This window comes from Colias croceus, chromosome 21 (genome assembly GCF_905220415.1).
Source record: "Colias croceus chromosome 21, ilColCroc2.1".
NCBI lineage: Eukaryota > Metazoa > Arthropoda > Insecta > Lepidoptera > Pieridae > Colias > Colias croceus.
In genome coordinates this window covers 1,050,521-1,078,435 of record NC_059557.1, presented here as the reverse complement: position 1 = coordinate 1,078,435, position 27,915 = coordinate 1,050,521, and the positions used below count along the sequence as shown (strand labels likewise).

At 31.8% G+C, this 27,915-nt stretch overlaps 1 protein-coding gene across 2 annotated transcripts in view; it reads left to right on the top strand.

Moving 5' to 3' along the window:
- The window catches only part of LOC123701518, a 172,795-nt gene that overhangs the window by 9,137 nt on the left and 135,743 nt on the right, over positions 1-27,915 (top strand). Inside the window, exon 2 of one of the 2 annotated variants that reach the window (XM_045649024.1) lies at positions 27,324-27,456. The exons of the other annotated variant lie outside the window; for it this stretch is intronic. The gene's annotated coding sequence lies outside the window, so the exon portion shown is untranslated. The remainder of the gene's footprint in view (positions 1-27,323; positions 27,457-27,915) is intronic. 2 annotated transcript variants of the gene reach the window in all.

The following is a 27,915-nucleotide window of genomic DNA, read 5'->3' as shown; positions in this document are numbered from 1 at the left end:
GTTTTGATTAAATTTTTATTGAATTTTGTAGTAGAAAAGAAATAGTGTTATTTTACGCAAAAATTTACAGTGGCCAAGATTCCGTGCCGGTGAGTGTATGTATATATACTTAAAAACGAATAATAACAGTGACCTAAAATGTTACTATCGCGGTAAATGTATTATTATATACCTAATTATTTAATTTTTGTCCCAATGTTAGAAAATTTAATTTCTTCCCTTTGATTATGCATTCACATACGTTTAGAAAATTGTATCATATGTTTAAAGTATCATTTATTAACTACAGCAATATTATAAGTAAAAAATGTAGATAGATACTATATACATACTAGATACCAAACACAACATTCGAGTTTCTAAAAAAGCATACGTACATCGACATCGACATCACACACGTCACCAAGATGGTATTATTCAATTACCGTGAGTGAAAAAGAGACGAGTTTATTAATATGTATCTGGCTAATTAGCCACATTTACTTTAACTATTATTGACCTACAGGCAAATAACAGTGCAACTTTCCGAAAATTGTTCAATTTTTGCGTATCCACGCCTTCCATCCAGCCTTAAAGGCTGCTGACAAAAAACGAATAAAAGTACTATCATTAATGATGTTCTTTTATACCTCGCTAATTGCACTCGGCGACTTGACACGGTTTTCATAAAGATCGAGTGTCTGCTCACTTCACTTGGTCACGAAATCTTGAGATATGGTGACGCGCGCGTTTGTAGGGAATCGATGGGTTTGGCTGTTGTTTGTAGATTCGATGGGGGATTTTAAATGTTATTCCAAGGTTATATTATAGGAATTGGATATGTTTTCGTGAATTTGATGAAATTTACTAAAGAAGAGTTTGTTTGTTTGAAAGCGAATAGTTCTAGAACTACTGGTTCAAAGTGTAAAAAAAAATTGCCAGTTAAAAAGGGAAGGATATTGGTTATATCACGTGGGAGAAACCGCGGGTCATAGCTAGTTTTACATAAACTGATAATGCATTGTAGAAGTAGGTATGTTAATGATGATTGCATTGTCAAAAAAGCTGGACTAGTTGAAAATGAGTATTTTTATTGGAGGTCAAGCAGTATGCACCAATCACCTACCTATTTTGAAGTAGATATAAAAGTCCAAATATAGCCAATAAAAGCCTCTAAAAGTAAAGAAATCAATTGAACTTCGCTATAAGTGTAATGCGACATGAAGCTATAAATGAACTTTTTTGTTGACAGACCACGTGTCGGGTAGTTCGGGAAACTTTGACACGTGATCTGTTGGCAATAAATATATATTTTTTTCTTCTTTTCTGTTTGTGGGTGGTGTGTGTGGTTTTCAGGTTGATAACTTATATATACAGTTGTTCTTTTTTGTATTCTATATATATATGTAATTATATATTTTTTTATATTCTAAGCCCTTTTGCCTCTTTTTCGTATGTTCCCTTCCTTGTGCCTTAAAAAAACGTTAAAAATAATAGCCGAATTGGTCCAGCTATTCTCGAGTTTTACGCTTAGCAACACATTTGGCGATTCATTTTTATTATTTTTTTATATTTCGAATTTTAACATCGTGTCGGCCATTCCTGAGTTATAAATAAACCAAAATTATTTTGTTAAATTATATTTTAATCATTTATTTCGTTATATATTTATATTTTACATATCTGCCCGGTAGAATTTTCTGTCTACATCTTTAATAAGCAAGTAGGTATGTAACATTGGACCATTTCGTACAAATGGGTTAAAGTAAACAATGATAACGTATCAATAACAATAAATCCGTCTGTCTGTCTGTACTCTGTACACGAGAGTTATTATTTAATTAACTCATTACTTGATTGCTTGAGTTACTTGTGAGATAACTGATAGGTAGATTTTATTTTAACTGTCTGAGTAGTTATTATAAAGAAAGATTTTTTGTTTGTTACGATTTAACTCAAATTCTTATTCGATTATGAAAAAAAAAAAAGAAACATATTTTTTCCGGGTAAAGTCGGGACAAGTGGATAGTTAAAAATACGAGTTCATATTTATAGTTTACTACGTTTTTATGTATAGTGTAGTATAGTGTATAGTGCCTAGATAAATACTAGTGTATTATTCCAGCCATAATCTATGTGCATACCAAATTTTAGCAAAAGCGCGTCGGTAATTTTTGCGCGAAAGAGTAAAAAATAACTGAATTTACATACAAATAGTATATCTACAATTCTACAGTGTCGTAGGTAAACCTACATAGCTACTAAGTGTTTCTCAGGTTTTATTTTAATATATGTAATAAGGTCGTTTAGAACGGAGTAGTAGGTAGATGATGTTTCTCATAAGCCAGTACTTTTTAACAATACTAATATGGACAAGTATACCTAAATTAAATATCAGAAGATTATTTGTTTTTTCTTCATTTTGATATTTTTTGATCGACTCCAACAAATTTAGGCACTATGTTCAAATACTAATAATGCATACCTTAAAATATCTCGCATTATTAATTTTACATATTTATTTACCAAGTACCAGGGTATCAGAAGGTCGTAGATATCTATTGAGAAGAATGAGCTAGAACCTCAATAGTTATGCAGTTACGATTATAAAAAATTTTATTAGAATAACGGCTCATTTTCAAAAATGAAGCGTTATCTTCAATTTTACCTTTCTCTATCCGCTATCTTATAGTTTTTTATGTACTATTGTCACGAATCGGCTTCAAAACTTAAATTGGAAAATAATTTGTGTTTAGTGTTTCTTGTCTGTGTTATTTCTTTTACTAGAGTTCGTATTTACCCCAACTTGATATATAAATATAACTAGGGAAAGTTAGTAAGTTTGTTTGTGACAAACTTTTGTATGAAATGTTTTTTGGGGAAAACTTAATTATTCTTGTATGGTTTTTTATGATAATTACCTGCAGGAATAGAGGATAAAAAGTGGGATACGGTAATTTATCATTTAAATAACGTAACGTTGGGCACGTTACGTTATCAACGTACTTGAAACATTCTATAAGAACTATAAATATAAACTGCATCGATTAAAGTTTAACCTACAACAACAATAATAAAAAAAGTTTATTGCTCAAAAATGAGTATCTACTAAGGTTTAGTTTTGTCTTTCGCAGAGCAATTGAAAACATTCATTCATACGATAACACCTACTATAATTCCGAAACAGCTCAATTACGAAACGACAGATTTCAATACGTATTGATAAGATATAAGCGGTTCACGGGAATTTGAACTCTATTACCTTGCAATAAAGACGTGTATATAATGCAGTGAAATGCTAGCACATTACTGATAAGGTTTATTTGCTTTTTGCACGTAAGGGTGTGGCAATATCGATTCTTAGTAACGGGTGCATGTTTAAATCACTTTTTAGAGGGAATTATGTGTTATTACTGAGAAGATAGGGTTTACCTACAGACCGCATCGGTTTACTTTGAATATACATATAATTTAATTTCAACACTCTTTTATTTTATAACTAGATTTCCGCCCGCGGCTTCGGCCGCGTTTGCAAAGGAAAACCCGCATAGTTCCCGTTCCCGTGGGATTTCCGGGATAAAAACTATCCTATGTGTTAATCCAAGTTACCCTCTATATGTGTGCTAAATTTCATTGTAATCGGTTCAGTAGTTTTTACGTGAAAGAGTAACAAACATCCATACACACTTTCGCATTTATAATATTAATAATTGTAAATAGTCTAAGATCCGGCTGCAGGATTAGTGCGTTCATCGGTTTTTTGCTGAAAACCGAATTTTTATGTATATTTATAATTAGGAGAATATATATCGACTAGGTTGCCAGTCAAAATTTGGCCGCAAGCATGTTTAATTAAAATTTTTCTAATCGATTTTTGGGAAAAAAATTCGTTCACTTGTTTTTTTGAATAAAATGTAGTCTACATCACGGCAAATTATATAAAGATTCAAAAAAATCACGGTTGCCGCTTTTCACCTGGCCGCAACATCTTGGCAGCCTGGTGCAAACAGGTATGATTTCGATTCATTTGTACGTTCTTAACGTATATTTATGAATCATATATCAAATTAAAGCTAATTTTTTTCTATTTATTATCATATATGGTTGCCTAATTAAATCCGGCCGCAAATAAGGGTTGCCGGCTGTTAAAAATTATAAATATTTACGCCTATTAGTACACCGACGCATTCTTTTTGTGTATATTTATAATTAGGAGAATATATATCGACTAGGTTGCCAGTCAAAATTTGGCCGCAAGCATGTTTAATTAAAATTTTTCTAATCGATTTTTGGGAAAAAAATTCGTTCACTTGTTTTTTGAATAAAATGAAGTCTACATCACGGCAAATGATATAAAGATTCTAAAAAATCACGGTTGCCGCTTTTCACCTGGCCGCAACATCTTGGCAGCCTGGTGCAAACAGGTATGATTTCGATTCATTTTTACGTTCATAACGTACATTTATGAATCATATATCAAATTAAAGCTAATTTTTTTTCTATTTATTATCATATATGGTTGCCTAATTAAATCCGGCCGCAAATAAGGGTTGCCGGCTGTTAAAGATGTTGAATATTTAAGGTTGAGTGAAAGAAAATATGTCGTCCTTTTCAAAATGACAAATTTAAAAAGTAATATTGATTTAATATAATTAACAGCCGATCCTCTCTTTTTCTCGTTGTTTCGCTGCCGCACGCGAATGCGTCGATGTACTAATAGGCGTAAATATTTATAATTTTTAACAGCCGGCAACCCTTATTTGCGGCCGGATTTAATAAGGCAACCACATATGATAATAAATGGAAAAAAATTAGCTTTAATTTGATATATGATTCATAAATGTACGTTATGAACGTAAAAATGAATCGAAATCATACCTGTTTGCACCAGGCTGCCAAGATGTTGCGGCCAGGTGAAAAACGGCAACCGTGATTTTTTTGAATCTTTATATCATTTGCCGTGATGTAGACTACATTTTATTCAAAAAACAAGTGAACGAATTTTTTTCTCAAAAATCGATTAGAAAAATTTTAATTAAACATGCTTGCGGCCAAATTTTGACTGGCAACCTAGTCGATATATATTCTCCTAATTATAAATATACATAAAAATTCGGTTTTCAGCAAAAAACCGATGAACGCACTAATCCTGCAGCCGGATCTCGTACTAAAATGTTTACTTACCTATTCAATAAGAGAGTATATTTTAGTGAGTGTGGGTTGAAATCCCAACTTTGATTGTAAATAATTATTTCCGACATGTTTTTCTAGACTAAGTTTTGTGATGTCCGATTAAAAATATGTGTACATATTTATAAACTTGGCAGATTAATTAAGAACAGGCTGATATTGTTCCAAGCTCTAGGAGAAAAAATCTTTAATTAAACCATTATAACGTATCAAGGACTTAGATAAAATATGCTTTTTCTATAAAAAAGGCGATTTAAACCCAGTTATAAGAAGAATATTCTGAAGGAAATTTAATTTCCAATTTTAATGAAAGTGCGACGCTGTGACGTCATTTATTTCAATTTCTTCTGGAAACTTCTATAATGGAAGGAAAATAAGATGCTACGGCGTCCGACCTTTTCAATTTTTTGATGGATTTGCCTTTGAGAATACGGAAACTAGCTTTTATTCGCTATGCAATGTGAATTTATTATTAGTTTATAGGTTACTAGCTTACCGCCCGCGGCTTCGCCCGCTTTGTCTAAAACCTAATAAATTATATACTAAAACCTTCCTCTTGAATCACGCTATCTATTAAAAAAAACCGCATCAAAGTCCGTTGCGTAGTTTTAAAGATTTAAGCATATTAAGGGGATATAGGGACATAGGGACAGAGAGCGACTTTGTTTTATACTATGTAGTGATGTGCAACTGAACTAACTTATTCCCACGAATATGATTATGTAATTTATGCAAATTTTGCCTCACGTTTCCGCCTGTAGAAGCATTACTTTTATATCCTGAAGGCCTTATTATGGCTTTTGTACATTATGTATCTAGATTGCCATATTTGAATAATAATGAATAGGATAAGTCGTATGTTAATTTTTCGGGTTATCCTGGGTTAGGTAGGTACACGTATACGTTTGTATAAAAGAAACAAAAATAACTTATTGTATACTCTTTAAGTATACAGACAGATGCATTTTATTAGTATTGACTAATTTTAGGTTACTTAGCTATCAAATAAAATATTTTAAAAAAGGTCGGTAAATATTAAAAATATGTAGTTATTGACGATTCGAAAGTGCGTCTAAAAGAAGTCTAATTGAATAAATAAATGTTTGAGTTTGAAAGTAATACAAACAAAAAATAAGTTATTTTATCCCAAAGTACGAATAGATTCTTCCAATAAATTTATAAGAATACACTACTTACCTTTAAAATACAGAAAGTACTTAATAGGCAAATAATTCACAATAGTACCTCAAAGACAATAGTGAAGTTCAGCTTTTAGCCACTTTTAACGAATATAGCCTTTGATATCAACTCCTGGAATTGAGTTAAATAATATTGAATCAACCTAGGATCAATGGCCTTTGTGAGAAGTCTTTAATAGTAAGAATGGAATATAAATTGTATTGTAATAATTATTATTGAGTTGTGATGGCGGATTTGTTGGTTATGGAGTTGGGCTTAAGGTATGCAATAGGGTGACAAAATGATTTTCATTCTTATTTCATGTAATTAGAGTATATATTTCTTAGAGTATATATTTATTGCCTTACTTCTCTTCGTTGTTGTTGTGGATGAGAGTTTGAATACCTTTGTAAATCATGAACTAAATTGAAAAGGATTGAAAGTAAAAAATAGGATTATTTACAGAAATAATACATAAGATTATTGTCATAATGAAGAACCCATTCTAAAGCTACAGAATGATTCAAATACTTACACAGCCAGAAGATTTTACAATATGTACTCCTCAAATAAGGTCAGAACACACGATATTCTTATCGAACTCGAACATTCGTTGCAAGTTACACACTTCCAATAGAAATGTGAACTAGGCCTTAGTTATAAGTCGAACTGAAATTGAAGTGCCTTCAACTGCAAAGTTACCGAGTTCAATTGAAACTTTTGTTTTTCCCCGCGTTATAGATGTTGGGAGGAACGTGGTGACGTCACGATTCACGATAATAATAGGGGAATGAAAGAAAGTATCTTTTGCGTTTTATTGCTATGAAATATATGATGAATCTGCATTGTAATAAGAAATCGTCGAAATATGGATTATCGTGATATGAGGCGGAAACAAGTACCTACGAGATTCATAAGTGGTACATACCTACTTATTACACATTTGAAATTTACTAAAGTAGGTACCTACGAGTTTCGTACGTAGTAGATACGTGTTACACATGTCTCAAATTCCATTTAATAATTGTTATATGATTATCTACGATATTATGTATATGACGACTCACAACGGCTTTGATACATTATTATTTATTATGTTAGGCTAAGTAGTTAGTAAAATGATTGATTTGAAAAAGCCAAAAATTTTAATACAGTTTAATAAAGTTTAATAAAGTTCAACAAGCCAATAATGTTATAACAAGCTCATGTATCGAATAGTTATTACATACATTTTAACCTGCTACATTTTTACATGTTATTTAACGTACTTATTACTTACCAATATAAATTTGTATGGTAAAAATTATATAAAGTAGGTATCATTAATTAATACACGAGTAATAAATAGGTATTTAGTTGCACTATGTACATTTCTTTAAGATTCCTACCACATTTATTATTTATGTATCATATTACATGATCTAAGCATATTACTCACGTATGAAATTAATTTGCAATACCTACAGCATACATTCATAGGATAGCATATCCATTGATAACTCTCTTTAAAAAATCCATTTTTTCTTATCATAAAAGCATCCTCATAATCTAACTAAGGAAATATAGTACAAGAATAAAACCCATTATATCCCGACACGAGACAATTGGCTTTAATTTCTTGCGACCGTGTGCATGATGCATGAAATTGGACAATCTTCTAGTCCTGCTTTTGTACTGTGTGGACTCATAATTATATGTATACCTACTAGTTGACCTGTAACTTTATTTTTACTAATATTTAAAACTATAATGCCGATAAAATTACACCCCAGTAGGTAGTATTTATACGTCCTCGTATTTATACTTCATTTAAAAACATTCATCACAAGTGATAACTGCGTTAAAAACAACCGACTTCAAACTTGCACTTGCAAAATTTACAAATATACCTACAGACAAAAATGCTCATAAAATAAAAACTACTGGGCCTATCCAAATAAAATTTTTATGGGACCAATTCGACACCATCCCGCATCGAACAAAAAAAGAATCATGTAAATCGGTTCAGAAACCTCGGAGTAATCGGTGTACATACATAAAAAAAAAACATACCGGCCGAATTGATAACCTCCTCCTTTTTTTGAAGTCGGTTAAAAATTCAACTTTCATGAAATTACCCGATATCCGTTAAGAATATTGTATTACGCTTTCCTTATTACCAACATTATTATAATTGATTATATTATTAAGGAAAGCGTAATACATTATTACCTATTACTCAATTTGACCCTAACTTGTAATTATTTTGCCTTATTACTGAAACTAACATAACCCATCATCATTGAGCGAGATCATATGACCTGCGCCTATTCTACCAAAACCTAATACCATAATTGAATCAACAGCACTTGGGAATACAAATAAATGGTAACAACTTTTTGTTAATTTATCAAGCGCTAATTCGCTTAGTTGACACTGAAATCTCCTGGGGTAGGCCCTGTTTACTGTGGCGCATTGTCAAAGTTTTAATTAAATCAAATGTTACTGTGTAAATGGCGGGTTTTTGTAAGAATTTCGAAATACCCATTTCGTTGTGAACATGAAAAATTATGCTCAAAGTCGTAAAAATTATGGTATATAATTCGTTGTTACTCAGAAGTTATTGCGTGTTTATAAATAGGTACCTAGTATTATTAAACAACTCCGATTGAAAATAACTCTTCTTTCTACAGGTACGTATTATTATATATTCTGTGCTTCAGGTAATGATTGAAAATAGAGAGAAGAGATATTGAAGATTAGTCATAAGACACAGAGCTTTACCGAATCTTGCTGGTATTAATATCTTTTGGTTAATATCTTGCCAAATCGATACAAAGGACAATGTCTCCTATAACTATTGATGAGAAAGCAGAGTTATTATCAGAAATAATCACGTTACGAGATATAATTAGTCTCCGCTGATACTAACCTATAATGCGATTAGCCACTTAATACGAGTGTAGAATTAATGTGACTACAATATTGCGGTCTCTTCCCCTAAGCTTATTTTCCTATGACTTGTAACAAAGTCGGTGAATAACTAGCCCTAGTTATTTGTTGCAAAAATATATCAAATCTGTGTTTGTCTGGCAGAAATCGCTCCAAGCGATAAGACCGCCTTCTGTACTTGTTTCTTTTGCTGTATAATTGTTTTATGTTTTCATCTTTAGTGTGTAACAATAAAAACATTTTTTTATTATCAAAGAAATAATTATAAATAGGTATGTTAGATGCCCTTGGATCTTCCACCATATGAATGTATGAATATGGCTCTATCTTGCCTGATAAACTTAAGCTGGTATCTTAGTAATAGGTACCAACAGAAAGATGATAGAGCAATAAATGAATTAGATGTGCTATTTTTATGCTTTCAAATCTACCCTCTTTTATTTATCGAAACACGAAACAATAGTCTATACGAGTACACACAATAATAAACAAAAGGCTTCAGGCTACTTTATATCGTGTTCATAGAATTCAAAGAATCCTACCAATTATAACAAACACTTATACAAAACAATGTGATTTCTCCGAATGAGCCGAATCAAACCCGTATACTTATAATATACACAAATTAAAGGCACTTTACCAAAACGAAATTTAATTTAAGACATGATTGAAATGGGTTGCGGGACCATTCATCAACTTCCCAGCAAGGGACATTTTGTATATTTGTTTTGTAGGCATTTATTTGTGTGTGCTTCTTTCGCGAAACATGTAATTTTGTTTGTGAAAATATTTCACAATTTCAGTTTGATTTGAAAGTATGCGGTAGGGTATGAAAAAATTATACTTTACGGCCAATTCCCTGGATTTTGATCAAATATTTTCTGTAAACAATGTTCATTCGAATTGAATAAAATATATTAAAAATTGTATTCGTATGGCATGCATATTGCATATATACATAATATAATGTCTACTAAAAATGCCTATAATCTAAAAACCCGAATAGTTATAGGGTCTAAAATATTTAAACATGATTATTTTCACATTTAATACAGTAACTACACTTTAGAACTGTTTCTCTTAAAGACAATGACAATGAAATATTCGTAATTTTCTAAATTTCCCATCAAAATCTAATTGCCTGATGACAAATCAGGGTAATTGCTGTCAGCTATAACGAAGCCAATCTTGTTAGATCGAGAAAAATGCAAAATAGCACTCGTAAGCGCTATTGTAGGCTGATGTTGACTAAGATGTGATTAAGTCACGAACGAGAGCGGAAAATAAATCAACTATTGAAAAACGGAATAAGTTCCTTATAGTCGTTTTAATAAATGTAGAAGAGATAAAATATACTTAGATAGATTACATATCCTTAATCCTTTTTCGAAACCATAGTGTACACAATCAAAACGCTTGCGATCCAAGTAAGAATATGAATGAATGAACTTCAGACCTTTCTCCATCAGACATGTGAATTTTATTTGAAAAATACGACTTACCAAGGAATATACTGCCCTCTTACGTGAAATGTAAATAAACACGTTATTGCTTAAGCTAAGGTTAATAAATATAAATAAATAGGTTATTAAATTAACAGCTATGACGTCACAAAATGGCGCTGAATCGATCCTATTCTTAGTTGGATCGCGTTATGCATGTATTTGTAGCATTCTTGTCGCGTATCGCTCCCGCTTCAGCCCATAACTGGGCCATTCAGACCATTCTTGTCTTGTCCTTTAGATGCGTCAAGTTGGAGCGATAGGGCACGATTTTTTTCCCTTTATTACACGGCCTTTTAGGACGATTTGCGATGACATTTTGATGAAACCTATCACGGGATATTACCCAAGTCTTTATAACGGCCATCGTTTTGTTGAGAAATATGACAGTAATATTGCATTCGTTTCTCTTTATAATGCGGATTTGGATTGTCGAATTTATACGAGTTAAACGATTTGGAAAGTGGAGATTTGTTATGGAACTTGGAGGAGCACAGTGAGGGTATTAATGTGTGATAATTGACAGGAGATTATTTTAAACCCTACTATAATATTATAAATGCGAAAGTAACTGTGTACCACGGGTGAAGCCGGGGCGGACCGCTTGTTTTTAATAAATTTTAAATCGATGACTTTAGTCAAGTGAAACGATATCATACTCAGCAAGCAATAAAGTCCTATAAATAAATAAACAAAGTGTTAAATTCCAAGAAGTTTATCGAATACCTGCAGAAATGTCAAATTCCAAGAAGTCTTTCAAATGTCTTTGTTATTTCATAAAAATATATCGAGTTTTTGAAGGTTTTATTGCGAAAGTTTATAAGGATGTTTGCTAGCCAATCACGTTGAAACAACTGAACCGATATTAAGTTTAGGAAGTTTATCACACGGGATGGGACACAGGTTGCTTTGTAGAGGAAATTGGGAAAGTACAGGGAATGTTTGCGGTGTGAGCGACAGCCAAGTATATTACACATGTATTTATTCTATTTTAGGCACTCAGTATTCGTTAAATACTGAGAGAAAATGCTTTCATAAATCATTATCCTTACGAAATTATTTTATCTTGTAAAAGCATGAGCTTTTGAAAAAAAAATAGTGATAGGTACAAGTTACAACTAATTATTTAAACAGAGTACATTTAATAAAGATTAGACAAACCCATGGTCAATTAAAAAAATATTTTTATTACAGTATTATTGTAACAAGCCAGATTGAATACCAAATAACAAACAGACAAGGAAAGCTGTGTCACAAATAGGGCATTCATTACAGTACCTGAGATCACAAAAACTATTTACGTCCAGTCGCCCAGGCCATTTATTAACTTCCATTGTGTGATCCCATTACGGTCATTGTACTCGCGGCTTTTGTTCGGGATATTGCTATAATGAGTTATTGCAGTGTCAAATGTGGAGTGTGTAATCTGAATGCGATGGGTATTTGAGGATCTTTTGATGGGAATTTGGTTTGGGTGTCTTATATTGATCGTAGAAGAACAAAAATTGTGAACGCTTTCTTGACGCTTGAAATGGAGCTATTCGGCATCTTACTTCATTACAAATACAAAGATTTACAATAAATATTACTAGTAGAATTCTTTTTACGTATTAAAATTCAATTATAATTATAAATAAATTCAATTATAAGTACAATGAAAAGCGACACAACATGTAAGTAATTGAAAATGACATTGCAATGATAATATCAATCAATTTCATTTACTCTGTAAAATAATAATTAATGTTAAATTATTCACAAGGTAATGGTACAGTTATAAGAAACATCCTTGGTCTATTTAAAAAGTTATTAAATCTTTCGTAAATTCGATGCCAAAAACTCAAAGAATCATGAATATTCCATACTAGCTTCCGCCCGCGACTCCGTCCGCGCGGAAAAATTAAGATTTACTTTTTGTCTACGTATTTTTCCGGGATAAAAAGTATCCTATTTTATGCCCAGGATAATAAGGTATAATTATACCAAGTTTCATCGAAATCGAACCATTAGTTTTCACGTGATGCCTGAACATTAAGACAGACAGACAGACAGACAGACAAAATTTTTTTTTAATCACATATTTGGGTTTGGTATCGATCTAGTAACACCCCCTGCTATTTATTTTGCCTAGCGTGGTATTATGGCAGTAAAGGATTCAAATTTTCGTTTATGGTATGACTAGCTTTCCGCCCGCGGCTTCGCCTGCGTTTTTAAAGAAAAGCCCGCATAGTTCCCGTTCCCGTGGGATTTCCGGGATAAAACCTATCCTATGTGTTAATCCAATAGTTACGCTGTATATGTGTGCTAAATTTCATTGTCATCGGTTCTGTAGTATTTGCGTGAAAGAGTAACAAACACACACACACTCATCCTCACAAACTTTCGCATCCTATTATATTAGTAGGATATTTGTTATACGTAAAAAGGTTATAAGCATGGGAGTGGCCCAAAATGTGGCTAAATAGCTAGAATTAGTTACTTCAGTTGTCTCTTTTTTGCTTATGATTATTGAATAATGCCATCTCATGTTATTTGTGCAGATAGACTCCTATTACTTTTTATTTGTACTATTTCTTTCGTTTATTGGAAATAGGTACATGTTCGTGGCTCAACGTAACTGATTTTCCTGATTTTTCGTGTATAACAACGATGCATGTTGGAATGGGGTAATATTTCCATATAAATGTACCTATAAATGTACCTATGAATAATATACATACCTATTACATACATCCTAAATATATATCTAACTATATTTAGATCTATAAATTTCACAACATTTGGTTGAAATTTCCCGTAACTATATCGTCATAGATATTATGTTGATGATTTGTATTTCATAATACAGCTTCACATCGAACGTTGAAACCGCAAAAGGTTGAAACTATTTTAAAACCACGAATAACTAAATGAGAAACAATATAAAGGCTATAAACTCGTAGTAAGTCGTAACTTTTTTAAATATTTATTTGTTAGTATTAATAATAGATCGCCGAAAATAAGTATGTTATCACTTATCACATTAACCTACCTAAAAATATTATTTTACGCCTAACTAAAAATACCTATATAAAAGTTTCTAATTCTGTAGAGTCTTTTTATTATAATGGACTTCTTGTTTCCGTTGAATCCTTGTTATTCTTCCCTAAAATTCATATTTAATCTTCAACAACACATGAATAAATGTTTTAATTTAGATACATGAGAAACAAATGAAAAATACGCCCACGCAATATCAAGGAACCTACGCACATTATAATATTTTCTGAGCTTATGATTTTTTTAATAAATTTACGTCAGCTGCACCTTTTTTGTTGATGTTTAGGTATCTGTGTGTAATAAGATTGTTATACACATGAGGACTATTTCTAGGATTATTTATTAGTAGTTTTTTTCATATAATTTGTACCTATACTATATACCTACCAAGTACTAACTTAAATATATCTCTTAAGCGCAATATTCTGCGACATTTTTTTAAAATATAAGTATGAGTTCAGTGGATACCTAAATCCAGAAATCACATTGACTATTCATACAGGCAAATATTGTTCTCTTCTATAGAAAATACAAAATTTGTATGAAATAATGGAAACCTTATATGAATACAAACTTTTGATTTACTAAATTGATGGCATTTGGTTGTCCAAATGTTACATTTCATAGCATTTAGGGTTTCACGAATTGAACATTTCAGTATTAATGCTTTACAAAATGCTCTGGGTATGATTTTAAAATTTTTTTCAAGAAAATATCTACTTACTTATTCACATAATTATATCTAGTTACTGCAAGGTTTATAAATATAACGTTTCACTGAGCATTGTAACAAGTAAAATCGATTGTGAGCATACCGAATTAATAAAGTTAGTAACTACAACATGTAAGTTGTAAACTTGTAACCTATATAGTAGGTATACTAGCCGTGCCGCGCGGTTTCACCAGCGTGGCTCCGCTCCTGTTGGTCTTAGCGTGATAATATAATATAGCCTATATTACTCGTGGATGATAGCTTTCGAATGGTGAAAGAATTTTTAAAATCGGTCCAGTAGTTTATGAGCCTATTCATTACAAACAAACAAACAAAGTTTTCCTCTGTGTAATATTAGTGTAGATATTGAGATCTTTCAGCTTGTAGGTTCATACCTATACTGACAAAATCGAAGATCTAAGATACAGGATGTAGGCTATATCATATAACATGTCAACCAATAAAATAAACAAACGAAATGCAATCGGAAATATACACGTATTTGCTAAGTGTATCGCACAAATGAACAGACAGGAATATGTACGAACCCGATACCGTCTCGAGACAGGTGTTCAGAGGAATTGGGAGGAATGGTAAACGAAATTTAAACTCCAATGCTTTATATTATAAACTAGCTTTTCGCCCGCAGCTTCGCCCGCGTAGTCAAAGGATGCGTTGTCGTGGGATCAAAACTATCCGATGTGTTAATCCAAGTTAGGCACACATAGAGCCAAATTTAATGAAAATCAGCAATTTTTGCGTGAGTAACAAACAAACATACAAACTTTCGCGTTTATCATATTAGTAGGATTTTATCGTAGTTTTGGTCTGTGTAAAGATTTCTAGTATAAAAGTCAACACATAATGTATTAGGTAAGATTGTTGGCATTGCCATATGATAGTTGTGTAGACATTGCAAAAAGTAACATTACCAAGATGATTAAAATTTGAATTTATATTTGTGATGACGTACTTCCAAAAATGATATGAATCCATGAAAAGACGAACAAATATCAATATGTACGAACCCGATACCGTCTGAGACAGGTGTTCAATCGAATTGGGAGGAATGGTAAACGAATTTTAAACTACAAAGCTTTATATGTAAATTCAGTTTTGGTATGTGTGTGGATTTTTCTATGTGGTGTGGTGTTGTAAAGATTTCTAGTACAAAAGTCTGCCAATCGTTTTGTAGGGGATGATTGGAACTGCCAAATGCCTTTTGCGTAGCTTTAGAGGCAAAGGAAGCGACTTTATTATATTCTATGCTTGTGACTTTTATCCAAAAAAGAGAAAAGAGGGATAAACAAGCATCTTTTCATTGAGTCTTTAAATTATAGGCTAAAAGAACTTTAACTCATTGTAATCAGATAACGATAAATGACGATTCTTCAATGTGAAAGAAAACAGACATTTAAATTGATGAAATATTAAATTAAAATACCTAGAATGAATTTCGTTACATTTTTCTAAAAACATCATCATTCAATATTCAATTGAAGAATAAATTCAATACAATTGGGCACATGATAAACAATTCAATTGAAATCTATTGCATTGCATTTTCAGAACAGTTCATTCTGTTTATTTATTGGATTTGTCCATACGAAGGTAATGCCTTTATTTCTTCAAATGGTCTAAAAGAAAGATAATGGTGTTCAGTTGCTTTTATAACGTTGTTATTATTTTATTTGATACACGCGAGTGAAAAAAGAGTAATGTTTACAGGTTTTCATGTGGTATGTTTCATCAGATAATTTATATTTTTTCTTGATTTATGTTTCTTCTAGGTACATATTGGATTTGAATGTCGTTGAGGTATATTTGTTAGAAATGTTTATTTTATAGGTTATCAGGATCTAAGAATACTCGACTATTATTGTATTCGTGTAACTTTGAATAATTAGTTTGGTTACAATCATAAACATCTTGTACCAATGAGACTGTTTTCTATTACACAAAGCTAATAATTTCAAAGTAACGGAATAGCATTTAGCATTCCCCGCAACTACTCCATTTGCGAAACTTTCTTCAGACGATTTGTCATTTTCCCAACTAATTTAAACGTCCCTAATTTATGCCAACTGTCCGCAGAGAAAACAATTAAATAGTACTTCACAGTATCCTGGTTTAAGATTATTGCTTAGGAGTTCTGTAAAGTCCTGGGTTTGATTCAAGGAAGATGTTAGAAGAAAGGCGATCGAGGTTTTATTGTGTTTAACAAATTATCAAGTGTATCTGCAAACCATTATACCGTCATAATATATTACGTAATATGACGTCATCAACAGGATGAATTACGTCGTTGTTTTTGTATATCGTTGTCCATCAATTTATAGGTTCTCCTCTCAAGACTGGCTAGAAGTGTCATGTCATATTAAATGGCCATTGATTCCAATTTATGGTAAATGCTTTTAAGGCTATAAAGAGAAAGATATTTTGCAGTTATGTCACTTGCTTTGATAGTAAAATCATAGAAAGAAATATAAAGGGTACAAGTAGACTTCCCGTTGACCCAGAATCTAGAAATTTTGGCAAGGAGCAGGCTTTCGGGCTACAAATAGAGGAAAAACAGTAAAATTTGTGCTCTTGTTATTATTAACTTTGTAAGGAAACCGCAGAGCGCGAATTGTATTCACAGTTTATGTTTTATGATGGAGCGATATAGGATACTAGTCTTAAACCCCAACTTCGCACGTCGTAACAAAAGTAAGTTTTAAATTATTATTGTGAGAGAGGACTGAAACAAAAAGGGATGGTAGTGGAACTATTTGTTTCATTTATATATCTACTTATTTTTTATAATATTCTTTACTAGTCATAAACCAAGGTCCTTCGAATCGTTGCTTCAGCTACGCATTTAAACAATTAATACAATAGCTTTGTGTGTTTGTTTGCGTTGTAATACATACTTGACTCGACTAGACAACTAGAGTTATAACCAAGGACTAACCAGTTGTAGAATACACCTTCTTATAGGTAGATACAATCTTTTAATAGATATTATGCATTTGAGAGTTAAAAACCGATACAAGAACCTGGCAATTTCGGCAAAATAGACCTTAGTAGGAAGGTATTAAAATTAGGCAATCTTGTAGTATTAGTTTAGATCTTTTAGCTATATTTACGTTTAGCTGCACATTAAAGAAGTAGCCTGATTAGGTCCACGTTATCTTTAGTATAAATAAATAAGCCCCGGGCCATCGGTTCCAAGCTTAGGAAATGTGGCTTCATAAATATTAAAGTGGCGTATCGGCCAAATATAAAGATATTTCCAGCTAAATAAAATACAAGCTCATACATAAAGATTATTTCGGATCTTGTTACTTAACTCGGTAACTGGGGCCGTATTATAAGCATTGTTTGGGTTTGATGAAATACTCTTTGTTTTGTGTGTTTATGTTCCTACTGGCCTGGATTTGTTTGGGTTAATCGAATTTTGAGTCGAACTTACAGAGAGATTTAATTGTCCCTATTGACTGAGTTTTGTACGGTGGTCTGTTGGAATAAACGAACGTATTTTCTGTATACCAATATAACATAAAGTCGTGTTAGTTATAGGTACTATATCAAAAACGGCTGAACTCATTTAGCTGAAAATTAGAGTGGAAGTAGCTGAGAAACAAGAGATGGGAGACTTTTTATTTCTAAAAATGTATAAGTAAATAAATTACAAACTGGGTAGTCACTATCAATTATATCAAAATGGATTAAAAACCAAAATACAGTGTTGCAATTTACTTTATCTCTAGAACTGATTTTTCTAAGAATTACTCTCATTCCTAAGGTATAATATATTCAGGTAGGTGCAGCTTTAGATATCTGCATAAAAAGGATAACTAATGAAGTGGTGTAGTAAATTGATGTATGAATGTAAAAACTTACTGATAAACGTTAAAAACTATAATATACTATCTCATGCTTTTCAAAACAGAACAAAGAGACACAATATACTTATTATGTATTATCAAAAAATATTACCATAGTATACCATACCATAAATAATGAACATTTATCATACATTTTACTAAATGTCTATTAATTAAGGGTCTTTTAGCATTAACATTTTGCCCATCCGACAAATTCCGATAAATTCAACTTGCAAGGCATCTCAAAGAATGCATTAGCATTTCTGAAGTAAACTGAAGGGGTCTGGTGAATGAATAATCGCCTTTAAATGGGACTATGAACTGGCTATCAACTGGTATGGGTATAGTTGAGTTTTAAACTGCAGTACTATTAGTGATTATAAATGCAAAATGCTGTTAACAGAGAAGTCATAACGTTGGTGAATTAAGTTTCAATATGAGAAATACTCGTATTAACTCAGGCCCCGGAATCACAGACACAATAGAAAATCTGTTGTGTCGTGGACCGATCGGGCCGCTCGGGGCTCAATGGGTTAAGCTATTTTGTTAAAATTGTTATATAAATTGATAAATTCAAATAACTACTTATACAATCTATAACGAAAAAGTAGTTTATGAAAACTAGAAGCAACAATAAGCCTCTGTAATCAATGTTTAAAGTTAAACTAATGCTTTCCATTCACCCTTAATTTATACAAAATTTAAAATGAAAGATAAATCAACATCAAAGTATTTACACAAATCCCAGTAGGTACTAATTAATTATATTTATCTCTGAACACAAGTAGTTAATAACTCGTAGCATGTGCAAGCACCCTTACAACCGGTGTAAAGAACGTTTGAAAGTTAGGAGTTTAATTAAAAGCGAAGCTAAGACGGTAATTGCTTACGACTTGGAGACGTTCAGTTTTATTCTCCTTGACTTGGTAGTGGTCAGGAGTAAGGACTATATAGTTTTATACTGCTAGGAATTGTATTGGTCAGGAGTTAGGATAAGGGCCCTTTTAGATTGGTTAATAAAGAGTAGAAGTTAGACAATAGAATAAGTAGTGAATGTAGTAGTACTGGCACAGATAATTAAATAGTTACTACGTAAGTAGTTTGACAGATTTAAACACGAGTTATTTTAATGCATGTTTTACAATATAACATACATTGGAGACATCAGTTTCGAAAACAAGGATATTTGAATGTGTTACAATAAGGTAACGTACTCATAATGAATCCAGTTACTGGACTGGAATTCTTACTGGATTCAGTTCATTCCAGTGCCAGTTTTCATTTTCCCAGTAAGCGATCCAGTACTGGACTGGATCGCTGGACACGAATAATGTAAACAAGGCATAAGATGTATATTCTTGAAAAACAATACATCAATTACATTTAACAAATTGCTAACTTAAACTGATTTAATTCAAAAAACCAAAAGAACCAACTTCTCAACACAAACAAAGTCAAAGTATTTAACAAGTAAACAATTTAAAGCAGAGCAATCCACTCAAATTAATTCGATATGCATTACCACAGTGTAAAGCAATAGAATCAATACTAGTTTCAGTTTAATCAGTTTGGCGTGGGTTAGATTTATTATCTACCCTCTAGTAATCTAGTTAATCGTAATTTACAATGGACGCTGTTTATCGACTTATTGTCAAAAGATGTTTTATTTTATGTATGGATTTTTTATACTTGTTATTTGAGCTCAATTATTGATTTGTTTTCCCCAATCTTCCAATAAAGTTATGTAGATAGTTAGATACACCAATAAAATTATGAATATAAGAAAGTTTAAAATATACCTAGATATAGACTTCCCGGAAAATTTAAGAATATTTATGAATTACATCGGAAATATTATACACTAATAAGAATAATTTTTGGAAATCCCCACATATTATGAAAATCGCAAGTAACCCAAAAATAGACGAACAAATATGTAGTTAAGTAATTAAAATGTGTAGGTAGTAGGTAGTAGCTACCATAAAAATGTCCTTACATCAAAGGACTATTATTACGGAACAGTAACGAAACATTTTGTTTTAAAACTACCTGTTTTAATGCTTTGTTCCAAACGCCACTAAGCACAAAACAAAACAATATGGCAAATTCGAAAACCATAGTTTAGTAAGCAGAAATGGCCGCATACATCGTGAATAAGCCGCGCTTTGCTGCAAGCCAAAATAACCCTATTTACTTCCATATTACAATATATAATCCCATAACGATATAGTAAACCTGTTATGCAAAAGTAGGCTTTAATTCTATGGGGTTAAGTCAGCTCTGCGGCAATGAAATTATGACATACGTCGTTTTGGTTTCGTGTAAGAAACCGGTATGACGGGTGTCTGGGCTGGAGCAGCGTATTAAAAAAATTGCCAAGTTTAAAGTTTACGCGATTCCGCTTTGCTTTCTAAATGTGCAATTATCGTAAGTAGAACAATTTGTCATTGTTTTAAATGATTAATGATCATTTAATTGTTTTGTTATCGTGGTCGTGAAGACTCAAAACACACTAGCCTATTTGTTTTCGTTTGTTTTACCGCGAGTGTCATTGGAAAATAATTAAGAAAATGTGTCTTCAAGTTGGCCATTATCGGATATGTATCCGAGAATTTAGTTATAAAAATTCCTTATATGTATTTTAAATTTTAAACCAATCTTAAAATGAATACTTTAAAATATTATGGTAATAAGTAATTTTAAACCGCAATTATATTCCTTAATTTCAACGCGTATAATACCCACTCCTAAACTTCATAACGCTTCATACTAACCTCACGAAGAAAAAATTAAAACGTTGTTTAAATTTCTCACCAACATAAACCAAGATTAAGTTAAACGTCTATCTTATCTCAAGGGATTAATTCGGATCAATTTGAAATGCTAATTGCTGTTACACGTATTATAGCATACTTATTTTATCCAAGTTATGAACTTGATGTGGTTAAGTTATAACTTGATGGTGATTCGCGTATTTGATGTTTGAATTTGAAAAGATTTTATTTGTTACATTCGTATTTGATTTGAAACCAGTGTTGTTTTTTTAGAAATAAGTTATAAGTGTAGTGTTTCTCTAATCGTTACAATGTCTAGGGGCCACTGAAAACCAGCTCTGTGTGTGCATAATTGCAGCATAGATAATGCTGAGTTGGCTTCCCTTTTTCAAGGACACTGTTTTACAATTGATTTTCTTTATTTTTATTTTTTTCTCATGTTCTTTTTTACTTTCTTTCTTGTGTGTAAATTGTATATAATTTTCATTTTTAGTTTAGTTTTGTTTATTTATTTTTTGTATTGATGTTCTTTATTGATGTCCTTGAAATAAATGTTTTTTCTTTCTTCTTTCTTTCTTTTCTAGTGTACATACGTATCTGTACCTATATAAATTTTCTGATACGTTTACTTTTATTTGTGCAAATGAAAGAATAATAATGAATGTGTCTGTGAAATAGGGTTATAAAACTTAGCAAATAGGTATTATAATTTTAAAAACCATGTTCCGTTCAAATTACATATTAGTTGTATTCTTTATGAAAGCTAAGCTATTTTATTGTGTCCTAAATACATTTTTGTTTTATGCACATATAATATCATAATAGTTAAAGCATAGTGAATAAAAAAACGAAATACCTGAACCTGAATAGTTACCTAAATACCTAATACCTGAAACTGAATACCTATAAATAAAGGTGAAACTACAAATTGCTGAGATATTACTATAGGCTCCGTACACTAGCGTTCAATCTAGCCGGCACATGGATTCGTTTCAGCGCTATAAATATCGGAATGTTTCTATTTTATTGCCACGGATGCACTACAATGTTAGAGGTGGGACATTATTTTGAATTACAGTAGTGATGGGATTCTCTTTTGGTATGCGGATTGAAAATATTTGTTACTTTGGACTGTAAGTTGCTGTTAACTGGGAGTAATGTGAAGATAAATATTTAAATTTATCTTTTTTATTGTATTATTTGTAACGTATTTACTTAACAAGGCAGGTACTATAAAAAATTACACAAGAAATGTAGGTATATATTTTATCATTCGAGTTTCGCAATTATTAGTAATGATATCAGCTAAAGAGATATAAAGTGAATCGTCAAACTAAGAACAGTTTATCCAGACTAATTTTGTTTATTTACTAAATTGTAACTCCTTCAAATAAATTGGTACAAAGTTTGCCTTGCAATATCATTCTTCAAAGCTTCTGCGAACTCCAGTATTATGTAAACAATATACCTACCTTTTAATTTACCAGGGTAATACCACGGGTCAGACGTACCCGGGGCAACAATCAAGCGTGTAATAAGCTAGGTATAGTTAGCTTTGTCTTAAAGGCTAGACGAGGGTAGATTGTGTCTGTGATAAAAATGCGGGTAGAAAGAATTTTAGTTTTGTATGTGTTTAGATGTTGGTTTATTGTAATAACAATGTATGAAATTGTTTTTTAAACAATTTTAATTATTATGTAAAATTTATCGTATTTAATTTATGTTTTGTTTTTACAGGTAAGAGTCAGTGCAAATAAAATCGATGATAGTATATTTGGAATACTTCAGGTATTATTCAATTTTTTATTATATTTATAGCAAATTGTTATAACGATCATTTTATAGATTTAGTCATTGTACAATTCCATCTATTGCAGGTATATTTGAATTGGTTATTAACTAATGTATTATCTACCTATAAAATTCTCGTGTCTCAGTTTTCGTTGCCATACTCCTCCGAAACGGCTGGACCGATTCTCATGAAATTTTCTGTGCATATCGGGTAAGTCTGAGAATCGGCCAACATCTATTTTTCATAATATGTACCACGGGCGAAGCCGGGGCAGACCGCTTGTATTATATAAAGATTTGGCCAGTCTCCTTCACGACAGGACGAAGTGAATCCAATCGAGTACCTGTAGTCTATTAAAGAACTTATTCTCGTTAGATGTTATTTATGAAAATCCACAGCGTAACGTTTCAACAACGATAAAGATATAATAAAACAATCATTCACAATTTAAAGCGAATTAATTTTTCCGACTCTGAACGTATTCAAATGAAGTAATTCAGTCGTACATTTGCATATTCATAATGTTTGCTAAAATACCACAGCCAGTTAAACAGAGTACCGTTGGGTTTTGGCGTTTGACCCGATTTTTAGGTTAATCATCGTTTTAGACGAATCAAATGCTTTTGTATGGATTTGTGACTGTTTGCTTGGTATGACGCGGATTAAACCATGCTTTGTTGTCATGGACCTACCTTATTACAAATGAAAGAAAAATTATGAAAAACGCGCGAAATTTTGTATGGTTTTAACTTTTAATTTACTATGCTTTATTATGACTGAAAGGTTTACAGCCTTATAATATTATCTACAGATGAATCTAAAACACTTCTAAACTGCAAAGCCGTTTGCCCTGTCGCGTGAGAAAGAAACACATACCTACTTACACAAATATATAGATGTTTTCATACTTATAAACCATACTCCATTTTGCGCAGTTGGGTAACGTACATAAATTGTTACAAATGTTCGCCTCAAGAGTTGTAGCGAATTGAATAGGGCCTAGAGAGCAATTTAGGAATCCGGTGACACAGTTAAGATGGTCGAGTATCGTATATCGGTCCTAAATAGCTGTAAATAGCCCTATTTAGTATGTGTTGTATGGCTTCCGCCTGTGACTTTCTTCGTATTGGTAGTACAAATATAATATACAAAAATATCTTGAAAAAGTTCAATTTGGCATAGAAAAAGTACCTAGCCTGAAAATAAGCTTATAGTTATAGTTCGTATTTACCTGATTTCTATGGAGTATTATGTGTAGGTACGTACATATTTATTTGATATTTATTTTTATTAAATTATTTAAACTACATAGCGGTTATTAGGTCGATAGTTTGGATTTTTGTTACATTATTTTTTAAATAGTGGCACTATATGTCATGAAATTTAGTAAATATGAAGAAAAAACTAATTGAAGAAAAAAACGTAGCCAGTTTTTTGTATTAAAAATGACACTTATTGTCATTTAACAATGTGGTTCCGTATAATAAAACTTTTCATTTATATTTTCCGTCTAAACCAAGTTCATCAAACAGACCATCATAATGTCCACTATCAGCCATTTTCCATTAGTTCTCGTGCTCAAGGGTGCTTCATATTTCATGAAGGTAATGTCTTCAGCGCTTGCATGTGTGCGGCTTTTGCTTTGACGGTAGGTACCTACTGTGATGTAAATTTGTAGAGTAGACTAGTTTTGCGCGCGGTTTTGTTCGTGTTTTTGTATGTTATAGTATAAATGTTTTAGTTTAAGTGATATCCGATTGCAATACAATGTATTCGTAAGTACTGACTAGGTAGGTACTTAACTGACAGAATAATGTTAGCTGCCTGTAGAAACAGTGGAAAAAACTACGTGATTTTAGTACATAACAGTTTTTTTAAATTAAATTAAAACAGCATCTCTCGGCTTAACTCGACTAAGAAAGAAGGAAATGAAATGCCAAATTAATAATTTTAATACAACTAGAAAATATGTAATTTTAATCCTTGCAAAGTATTAACCTGAGTATTATAATATGAAACAGGCTATATATGTATTAGAAATTGTGCTACTTTTGATCAAATATATACATTGAATGAATGCATAGTTAATTTATTTAATAAGAAGATACGTGATAAGAGTCACGTTAACGTTAATCATTTGGAAATTAAACACCTTATCAAAGTATATTAACTACAATTGCACTTTAAACCGGACGTATTGAGTAAATTGCTCAACTAGCCGCTCGACCTGACTTCGCGTCGTTTATATAATGCCAAATATCTAGTATAAAAGTACCTATTTAAATTTTTGTATTAGAAAAGACAAATACTTAAGTAGGTACAATTGTTTTTCAAAGCGGTTAAATTAGTAGATATAATTTCGATTAAGAGGCCTACACCACCGAAACTAGCGCCACCGAACATTTTATTTTTTTACTCCTTAACCAGATCAAATTTAAAAAATCTAGCTCGGTACTTTGCTAGTATATTACTTGTAGTATTTTTGGTATTACTTTTCACTATTCTAACTGTTCATTATTCTAGAGAACTTTTGATTACCGCCAAAAGTGGCCACTTTTGGCGGTAATCAAAAGTTCTCCTAATTTACCGAATGCAAAATAATGAAAAGTAATACCAAAAATACTACAAGTAATATGCTAGCAAAGTACCGAGCTAGATTTTTTAAATTTGATCTGGTTTAGGAGTAAAAAAATAAAATGTTGGGGGGGCGCTAGTTTCGGTGGTGTAGTCGCCTTAAGGTACCTACTCTATATCATTTTTACTTAAAGCTGAAAGTATGTTTGTTCGAACGCGCTCAAAAACAATTCACCGTTTATGTTGGTAACTAACTACGTCATCCCTAAGTGCGAATATGTAGATGTATCACGGGTGAAGCGGGAAGGAGCACTAGTGAATTATAATATTTCTTACAAAATTTATTTTGAAATTTTCATTTCTAACTATAAAATACACACACCAACGATGTTGACACACACAATCACTAATAATATGGCATAGATAGTTGCAAATATTACCATCCTGTATCCAAATCATACCAATCAAACGTAATCATTAATCAACACAATGAATAGTGACGAATTGAAGCGCAATAGCAAATAGATCGACTTTTTATCGAACGCTCGACATTTACAATTGAAAATTCCTTCGCGACCCAATTCGCATGCGACTTTCATATCGATGAATCTTTAGCGCCGATAGGTGCTTTTTTAGCTTTATATAACAGCTTTGTAGTAATCGACATTTTTGGGGGACTATTCTGTAGATGGTTTGGAGTTTTATACCTACCGATGAATCTTAACGTCGTTGGTAAATTTTTTGTTCTTATGATTGCTTTATTCGGTAGTAATCGACATTTTTGGGGGACTATTCTGTAGTTTGGAGTTTTATCGATGAATCTGTAAGCTTTGTTTGGATGTAAATCGATATCTGGGGAGTTTTTTGTATGGATAGTGGTTTCGAATTTCAGATCGATGAATTTAAATTTTGATCTTGATGCACTTTTTTACTTTTACATATTTTGGAGTCTTATTTTCGTATCTTTGTTGTATGAATCTTTGTAGTGCCTTTTGATATTATAATTCCCTATAAATAAGGTGAATATCGAATGCCTCAATTGAAAATTTAGATCGTTTACCTCTAACATTTTCCTTTCTAACGTTTTATTTAACAACTAAAAATCACACATACATTATAATTAGTAATTACACATAGGTAGGTAATCTAAATTGTTATATTTAAATACCTATAACTAATTAAGCATGTTCTCATTCTGTTTTCTCATCGTAATTAATAAAATCACGGTAATCAAAGAAAATTATCTTAATTTTCTTTATTTAACGCTCTGAAGTTATTCTACACGTGCCAGTAGGTACATAGTTAAATACCTCTATAATTAATATACTGTGGACATTGGTATATTACGTTAATGGAAAGAACAAGCTTAGTCTGCGTATTTACTCGTTTTTATTTCGCGCAAACTTCTCTCTATAGATACTATATTTTTTTGCATTACATAGTATAAAACAAAGTCGCTTCTCGCCAGCTAGGGCGTCTGTGTGTATGTATGATTAGATATTTAATCTTACGCAATAGATTGAATTGTAATGTTTTTTTTTTCTTTAATAGATACAGTGGTTCTCGAGGAAGATTTAAAAATATATTTTAATTAGTTTTAGAAGCCGCGTTGCTGATATTTTTAGGTAAAAACCCTGATCTTGATAAATTCAAAGAATACATATTCCAAACGTTTTATACGACATAACTATTCCCAGATTTGTAGCTAAAAAAGCGAACGGAACGACTAAAAAAATCCACGAAAATCTCGTTATAAATTCCATTGTCTTCAATTCTTTGCAGCAACCTGTTGGCTGGCTAATCTCATAAACGGATGCTGTAAAAATCCACCTTACGACCTGCAGAGTTTTCCCGGGAACTGAATATTTAAGGAGCTTTAGGTGGATTAAAAACTAACGCCCCGTAGCTGTTCCAGGTATATTGTTAGCTATGTACTTATTGCTTATGTTAATTGTTGGTGGATTGTGGATTTTATTGTTTTAAATAAATAAATAAAAATACTTTATTGTACACACAGAAGTTCACAGAAAGACAATAAAAAAAAGCAGCAAAAGAGGTCAGGGTACAGTAGGCGGTCTTATCGCTCATGAGCGATTTCTTCCAGACAACCAAAAAGCAAAGGAGAGCTGAGAAGTAGGAGAGTTGGCGTGGTACAAGAGGAAAATTCATGACATGTACAAATATTGCTTTGTTAATTAAATTCATTTTTGCCTGTCAGTTTTAGTTCTGTGGTTATGAAATTAAACGAGTCCTCTATAAACAATCTAAACCTTCGTTAGATTTATTAAAAGGGTAGTTGTTATCATTGTGTGCCTTACTAAAGCAAATGAATTTAAAGCTAAGTTATTATTTTTTTATCGTCCATTGAGAATCT